We start from the raw sequence: 8,325 nt of genomic DNA on the forward strand, positions 1-8,325 counted from the left end.
TCTCAACACACGTGCAGGGTCCCAAGGCTTTGGGCTGTCTTCGACTGCTTTCCCAGGCCACAAGCAGGGAGCTGGATGGGAAGTGGAGCCACCCTGACAAAACCAGTGCCCATATGGGATCCTGATGCATGCAAGGCGAGGACTTTAGACACTATGCTACTGTGCTGGGCCCTCCATCTATTCTTGAGTTTGCACTCCCAGCTGGGTACTGGGAAAAGAAAACAATGGGGGTATTTAAAACCTCACATCCAAGAACCTCCCTGAGTGGAAAAAATGTGCATAGAGACGGACTGACCTTGAACCTACAGGGCCTAAGCATGGTCTTTGGCTGGGTGTTACTGGTACTCTGTCTCCTTCCAGCAGACTTAGTATGTGCTACCTCAAAGACATCTTTGTTCTGGTTGTTGTAACTATGCCTGCCTGCCTTTTCAGTTAAAAAGTTACCATCGATGCTGGCATCATGGCTCAGTGGGTTAAGCTGACCAACTACAACACCAGCATTCCCTACAAGCACCAGTTCAAATCCCAGCTGCTACATTTTCTTTCTTTTTTTTTTTTTTAAGATTTATTTATGTTTATTAGAAAGGCAGATATACAGAGAAGAGGAGGGACAGAGAAAAAGATCTTCCATCCAATTGAATCTCTCCCCAAGTGACTGCAAAGGCTAGAGCTTAGTTAATCCGAAGCCAGAAGCCCGGAGCCACTTCCAGGTCCCATGCAGGTGCAGGGTCCCAAGGCTTTGGGCCATCCTTGACTGCCTTCCCAGGCCACAAGCAGGGAGCTGGATGGGAAATGGAGCTGCTGGAGTTAGAACCGGCACCCATTTCAGATCCCAGCACATTCAAGGTGAGGACTTTAACCACTATGCTATTGCTCTGGGCCCATGCTACACTTTAGCTCTAGTTCCCTGCTAATACATTTGAGCAAAGAAAGATGCTCCAAGTGCTTGGGCCCCTGTACCCACGTGAGACATTCTTGACTTCAGCCTGGCCAGCTCCAGCTATTGTGGCCATTTGGCAAGTGAACTAGCAGTAAAAGATTTTTTTTCTGTCTCTTCCTCTCTTTCTGTAATTCTGCTTTTCAAATTAGCAAAATAAATCTGTAAAGAAAAATAAATAGGGCCTAGCATGGTGGCTCAGCAGCTAAATTCTCCTGTTCAAAGGCCAGATCCTGTATGTACACTGGTTCACGTCCCGGTCGCTCCACTTCCAATCCAGCTCCCTGCTTGTGGCCTGGGAAAGCAGTCAAGGACAGTCCAAGACCTTGGGACCCTGCACCCGTGTGGGAGACACAGAGGAGGCCCTTGGCTCCTGACTTCAGATTGGCTTGACTCCAGCTGTTGCAGCCACTTGAGAGTGAACCAGTAGATGGAAAAAAACCTTTCTCTCTGTCTCTCCTTCTCTCTGTAAATCTGATTTTCCAATTAAAAAAAAAAAAAAAAGAAAGAAAGAAGCGACAGCTCTGTGGATGATAGGCTAAGCTTTTGCCTGCAGCACAGGCATCCCACATGGGCATCAGTTCATGTCCCAGTTGCTCTATTTCTGATCCCACTCCCTGCTAATGGCCTGGGAAAGCAGTGAAGAATGTCGCAAGGCCTTGGGACCCTGCACCCACATGGGAGATCTGGAAGAAGCTCCTGGCTTTGTGGCCACTTGGGGAGTGAATCAGCAGAAGGAAGATCTTCCTCTCTGTCTCTCCTCTCTATGTATCTGACTTTCAAAAAATAATAAATACATAAAATAAAATAAAATAATAATAAACACTTAAGTGTAGTGTTCGTTTTATTTGCGCTGACTACTAAGATGTGCCATGAACACAATGAGTGAATGATTTCACCCTGCTGCCATCATGCCACTGGTTCTTGCCTTGTTCAGCATCGTGACTCCCAGTACTATTAGTGCTTAGTTTCAAAATACCATCTGTCTTATTTGTATATATATATATATTTTTATTTTATTTATGTGCAAGGCAGACTGGAGAGAGGCTGGGGCTGGTACGACAGGTTGAAGTCAGGAGTCCAAAACTCCATCTGAGTCTTCCTGTAGGTGCAAGGGATCAAGATTGCAGGCTGGGGCCCAGTGCAGTTGCCTAGTAGCAAAATATCTTGGCATTGCAGACAGTAGTTGAATCTACTGTGCCACAATGTTGACAGCGTGTTCCTTTTAAACATAGCACAAGGGATCTGCATTGTGGCATAACAGGTTAAGCATCTGTTTATGATGCTAGCTGCTGGCTGCAGCCTGGCATAACCCTGGCCATCACAGCCCTCTGGGGACTGAGCTTGCAGACGGATTTGTCTCTCTCTCTGTAATTTTGCCTTTCAAATGAATGAAATGAAAGTTTTAAAAGAATACAAAAACATCCTATGAAACATACACAAGGGTACTTCCAAAAGTTTATGGGAAAATGAAGTTAAGTTTACTTTGGTACAAGTTTTGAAATCCACTGCTTAATTTTTTCACACTATAGGTTTTCCATAAACCTTTTCTCAAAGTCCCTCTGATTAATTCCTAAAAATCAGACAAATTAAGATTATCTATGCTAAGACTCCCTGTCATGCTTGTGCCACCCCCTGGTTGCAGATGCTGGTAAGGAGAGACTTCCTAAAAGCCAGTCTGGGGCAGCAGCTCCACCCCGTGCACCTACCCAGGCCCCGCCCCTGCAGGGCCTCTGCTTTAACAGGCAGGATTCCTCTCCACAGAGCAGGGCCGGCCCCTGAGAAGCTCTGCCTGTGAGTCCCCTAGGCATGTTTTGTTTGTTTTAGACCCTGGTGGAGACTGGTGCTTTGGCTGCTACTTGGGTGGGGGTCCCGGCATACCTGCTCTGCTCTTCATGGCTGGTGTGCAAGGAAGCTGTGCTCCCAAGGCCCATGCCCTAAAAAAGGCAGCTGAGCTATTTTCTTTGTGCTTTGCTCTGCTTTACAGGCGACCATTATCATTTTCTTCCACCTATTTAAAAAAAATGCTCTCACAGCTTGGGCGGCATTCATTAATGTGTGCTTGGGAGTTTTCCGAAGCATTACAACAGAATCCTGAAATAAATCAGGATCCTGGAGTCCTGCAGACCATCTTGCCTCTGGAAAGGACAAAATCTAAATATCTAATGCAAATGGTATTTGTTTTTAATCATATTTGTTTTTAATTTTGAAATGTTTCAAAACTTCACAACAGTGGAAAGACTAGCACAATAAATATGTATATATCATACTCTTCATATAGATCCAGTTCTCATGTCACCATATTTGCTTTAGCTCTCAATGTACACATTCATTTCTTCATTAATATTGATTTGAGGGGTGGGGGAAGGAAGCAATTGTTCTGGCTCAATGGGTCAATATTCTGCCTACAAGGGCCGGGATCCTATATGGGCGCCACTTCATGTCCCAGCTGCTTTACTTCTCGTCCAGCTCCCTGCTTGTGGCCTGGGAAGGCAGTGGAGGACGGCTCAAGTCCTTGGGACCATGCACCCAAGTGGGAGACACAGAAGAAGACCAGTAATTTTTTTTTATTTGAAAGGCAGAGTTCAGAAATAGGAGGAGAGACAGAGAGCAAAGGACCGAGCTTCCACCCACTAATTCATTCCCCAAAGGCCACAAATGCTGGAGTTGAGCCACTCCAAACACAGGAGTCTTCTCCAGTTTTCCCACATGGGTGCAGGGGCTCAAGACCTTGGGTCATCCTCCACTGTTTTCCCAGTCCACAGTCAAGGAGCCGGACTGGAAGTGAAGCAGTTAGGATATTTGAACCGATGTTCGTATGGGATGCTGGTGCTGCAAGCGGAGGCTTAAACTACTATACCCGGAACCAGAACACGGTATAGTAAAAATCTTTAGTTTTAATGTTATTGCATCTTATTTAATGTTTTAATGATGTCTTAATTATTTTAAAATTATTAGGCCGGCATGGTGGTGCTGCAGCTAAGCTGCCACCTGTAATGCTGGCACCCATATAAATACTGACATAAATGTTAATTCCAGTCCAGGTTGCTCAATTTCTAATTCACCTGCCTGCTAATGGCTTGAGTAAAGCAGTAGAAAGGCACTACCAGCCATGCAGGAGGACCAGAGCACAAAGCTCTGAGCACCTGAATCTGGCCTGACCTAGTGCCAGCCTTTATTGCTATCTGGGATGAAACCAGCAGATGAAACATTTCCTTGTCTCTCTAACCTTCTCTGTTATCAGTCTTTCAAAAAAATAAGTCAGATGCCCCATGCCCCACATAAAAATAGCTGGGTTTGAGTACCAGTTCCAGCTTTCAGCTAGCTGATGCTAATGCTGCTGGGATGACAGGCAGAACAGGTCAAGTAAACGGGCACCTGCCACTCATGTGGGAGACCTGGGTTGAATTTCCATTTTCCATATTGTGCCTCAGCATTCAGGGAGTGAGCCCATGACTGTGAGCTCTCTTTCTCTCTTTCTCGCTCTCACTCGAAAGAAACAAAAAACAAAAGCCCACTCTTCCTTCTCACCCTTCTTTGAGTACCCCGCTCTGATGGCCACCTGCCAACCTGCCCCCCAAGTCTCCGCCTTTGCGTTGTCTTCCAGCTTGCTACAAGCTCCCTGGTCTCTGTGGCTGTGCCTCCTCTTCCCTCTCTAGGGTCTCTGAGGACCTGGCACAGGCTTCCCCTCCGCTCCCGGCTCCGAGATGCTCTCAAACGTGTGAATGAATGACTGTGGCAAGCAGCTTCCGGAGCTAACCCTAGGGGAAGTTAGAATTCACCGTCAGGAGGCCCCTGTGGGATCCCATGGCACAGACAAGATCCACTTGACTCAAAGCCAAAAAGGCAGCTTTTCCTCCATCAACAAGGCAGCTGCAAAGTCTAATATTTAAAGTCTCAGATACTTTGGAGTTGAAATTACTACTTGTGGCTGGAAGGGACACATTTGCTTCCTGGTTGCGTTCCCTCATAGACCCCAATTGCTCTACTCCAACTTGCTACTCAAAGATAACCAGAGGGGAAGACTAAACAAATGCCTTTACGCTGACCTTTGGAGAAACGAATTCATAATTAAAAAATATATGCCAGCAGTTGTCGTAGTGGGGTTGGGGAGGATACGAGAATCAAGACATCTTGCCTTTCGCCAGGCAGGAATAGAGGGTGGGAGTGAGGCGGACTGGATCGCAACTCTGCGCGCAGTCAGCACAGCCAACCCCATCACTGCGCTAATGAACTCCACGGCACCTCCTGCAGTCTCCGCTTTTTCCCCAGTGGAAGGAGCACAGCAGTGCCTATCCCATGCCATTGATGAAAGGAAATACAGAGTTCCCACCAACACATAAACCTCCCAAAACTGCTGGTTATACCCATGAGTATCATTTGCTTTCCCTTCCTTCAAATATTTTTGAAAATCCTGTATCATATGTATATTTGAGACTATGAGGTATACTAGACAAGGCCTATCAAAAACAAAGATTTTCCCCTATGATTTTACAGGAGGCTTGTGTTATTAAAGCTAAAAAACAGGGCCCGGCACAGTGGCCTAGTGGCTAAAGTCCTAGCCTTCAATGCGCCAGGACCCATAAGCAGGGAGCTGGATGGGAAGTGGGGCTGCTGGGATTAGAACTGGAACCCATATGGGATCCTGGCGTGTACAAGGTGAGGACTTAGGTGCCAGGCCACCACGCTAGGCCCAAGATTTATTTATTTTTATTGGAAAGGCAAATATACAGAGAGGAGTAGTGAGAGAGAGAGAAAGATCTTTCATCCGCCGATTCACTCCCCAAGTAGCTGCAATGACCAGAGCTGAGTTTTTGAACCCAGGAGCCTGGAGCTTCTGGGTCTCCGAAGTAGATTCAGGATCCCAAAGCTTTGGGCCATTCTCAACTGCTTTGCCAGACCACAAACAGTAGCTGGATGAGAAGTGGAGCTAATGGGTTTAGAACCAGCGCCTACATGGGATCCTGGTGTGTGCAAGACAAGGACTTTAGCCGCTAGGCTACCATGCTGTACCTAGGTCCTAAGGTTTTGGGCTGTCCTTGACTGCTTTCCCAGGCCACAAACAGGGAGCTGGATGGGAAAAGGAACAGCCAGGACATGAACCGATGCCCATATGGGATCCCAGCACTTACAAGGTGAGAATTTAGGCAATGAGCCATCATGCCAGGCCTGAGAACCAGAATTAACAAGAACATTCTGTACTTTGGAAACAAAGATGGGTGGCCAGTTTCACAATGTATGCATGCATGGGAACCAGATCAGCTGCCTGGCATAAGTGATGAATCCCAGCTTTTTTTTTTTTTTTCCCCTGGAAGAACAAATAAGAAGGTTTGGAGAACACCCCAACAGGCACCCACCAAATCCTAAAGGGCAGAGGGAGGAACCCCCTAACCCACCCTCCTTTCAGGTATGTCTCTAATCTGGGCATTAACAGCACACTGCAGGCCCTTGCCAGTGAATTAAGACCATATTTTTTACAAGAACTCTAACACACCAGGACAAGAGACATGTCGTGATGTGTCTATGGCCTTGCAAATCCCAGCTTTTTGCATAATGGGGATGCCAATAACTTTCCCGTTTAACACTGATACAATCGAAGTGTTTATAATCCAGGCCACATTCAATTTCCCCCAATTATCCTAGTAATATCAATTTGTTTTTTTCAGACTTTGTATTTTGTGGTCATGTCACTTTATTGTTCTGTAATTAGAATAGTCCCCTCATCTTTGCGTGTGGCTTCATTGACATTGACCTTCAGTTCAGCTCAGCCCATTTGTCTTACTGAAAGCTGCAAGGAAAAATCAGGTTGACAACATATTTTTTAAAACTGGTTTGGAAAGCCAAGGAGGTAGGGAGGGCTTTCTGCCTAGTGGTTAAGACAGTCAAGTGCCACAAATGCCACACTGGGGCTTGATGGGGTGGGTAGGAGCCAGGTCTCATTCATGGCTCCTGCTCCTAACTCCAGCTTTCTGCTCAGGCAGACCCCATGGGAGAATACAGTACGTGAGGCACAGTGATTATGAACTTGGGCCGTGCAGCTGCATCTGGACTACACTATGCAGCTGACATTGTATTCCACTGCATTGGACTGTGGTTTGCGATGTGGGTTTCCCATGTTGGAGTGTTGGTTGGGAGTGTTATCTACTTTCGCCATTCATCCAAGATGCCAGACGCAGTGAATCATGCCGGTGTTTTCTCCAGCAAGGAGAGACAGCCGCAGGGAAGGGAGAAGAGCACGGCAGAGGAAGATGGCTGCAGAAAGGGAGAGAAGGCAGAGAGAAAGAGGAAGAGAGAAATTCTGCCATAGGGATAGGAGGGGTCTCTAAGGGAAGAGACAGAGAACCACCAAGCATCTGGGAGGTGCTTTGGGGGTGTGTGGGGGAGTGCAGAGCCATAAGGGACTGGTGGAGAAGGCCGTCAGGTACCATGCCATGAGGTTAAAACATATTGATGGACACAAAATGTGACCCAAAAGGGCAGGAACCTGTAAACTGAGACCTAGGGAAAGCAGGTATTTCAAATGGTGCCAAGTCTGAAACGGTCAGTCTTATCAATTTTGAGGGAGATGGTCAGGTGAGTTGTCAAAGGGAGGACAGCGTTCTATGGCCTACATGTTTGGACCCTGACACTTCTGTGGGAGACCAGGATGTAGTTCTGGCTCCAGGCTTTGGGCTGGCTCAGACCCGGCTGTAGCAGCCATTTGGGGAGGGAGGCAGTAGATGGAAGCCCTTTTTCCCTCCCTCTCTGTCACTCTGCCTTTCAAATAAAATAAATCGTCTCATGTAACCATAAAAGTCTATTTTTCACTGCTTTGTATCTTCTATTATGTCTGCTACTAGTAAGTAGCACTTTTGGAATGGAAAATGCAGAATCTCTGATCTCCAACAGCTTAATTGGGATGAAATTAGTAAAATATATAAGACAAGATGGAATCAAGGGTCTGGAGTGATAGTTCAATAGCTAAATCCTCACTTTGCAAGCACCAAGAGCCCATATGTGCACTGGCTTGTGTCCTGGCTGCTCCACTTCCCATTCAGCTCCCTGCTTGTGACCTGGAAAAGCATTTGAGGATGACCCAAACCTTGGGACCCTGCATCCATGTGGGAGACATGGCAGAAGCTCCTGGCTTTGGATCAGGTCAATTCTGGCCATTGTGGCCACTTGGGCAGTGAACCAGCAGATGGAAGTTCTTCCTTTTCTCTATAAATCTGATCTGCCTTTCTAATGTATTGAGGTATGCAGCTTGTCACCTAGAATGTGAAAGACAGAGGCATTGCATTATTGTGTAGCCACTCTGCGCACAAGCCCTTATAAAGGACCATGAGAGGCAGGGGCTCGCTCTCTTGGTCCCGAGCTTCCTTCACTCTTGCACCCGGCCTCCCCAGTAC

The 8,325-nt window shown here is 46.8% G+C and overlaps 1 non-coding gene across 1 annotated transcript; it reads right to left on the bottom strand.

The window, feature by feature from the left end:
- Window positions 1–6,344: 6,344 nt before the first annotated feature.
- On the bottom strand, window positions 6,345–6,471 carry LOC121149684. The gene has a single exon (XR_005882820.1). It is a non-coding gene; the product is annotated as a small nucleolar RNA SNORA3/SNORA45 family (small nucleolar RNA).
- Between the last annotated feature and the right edge of the window lie 1,854 nt (window positions 6,472–8,325).

The sequence above is a fragment of the Ochotona curzoniae genome, unplaced genomic scaffold (assembly GCF_017591425.1).
Source record: "Ochotona curzoniae isolate NIBS_2020 unplaced genomic scaffold, NIBS_Ocur_1.0 scaffold_4701, whole genome shotgun sequence".
NCBI classification, from domain to species: Eukaryota; Metazoa; Chordata; class Mammalia; order Lagomorpha; family Ochotonidae; genus Ochotona; species Ochotona curzoniae.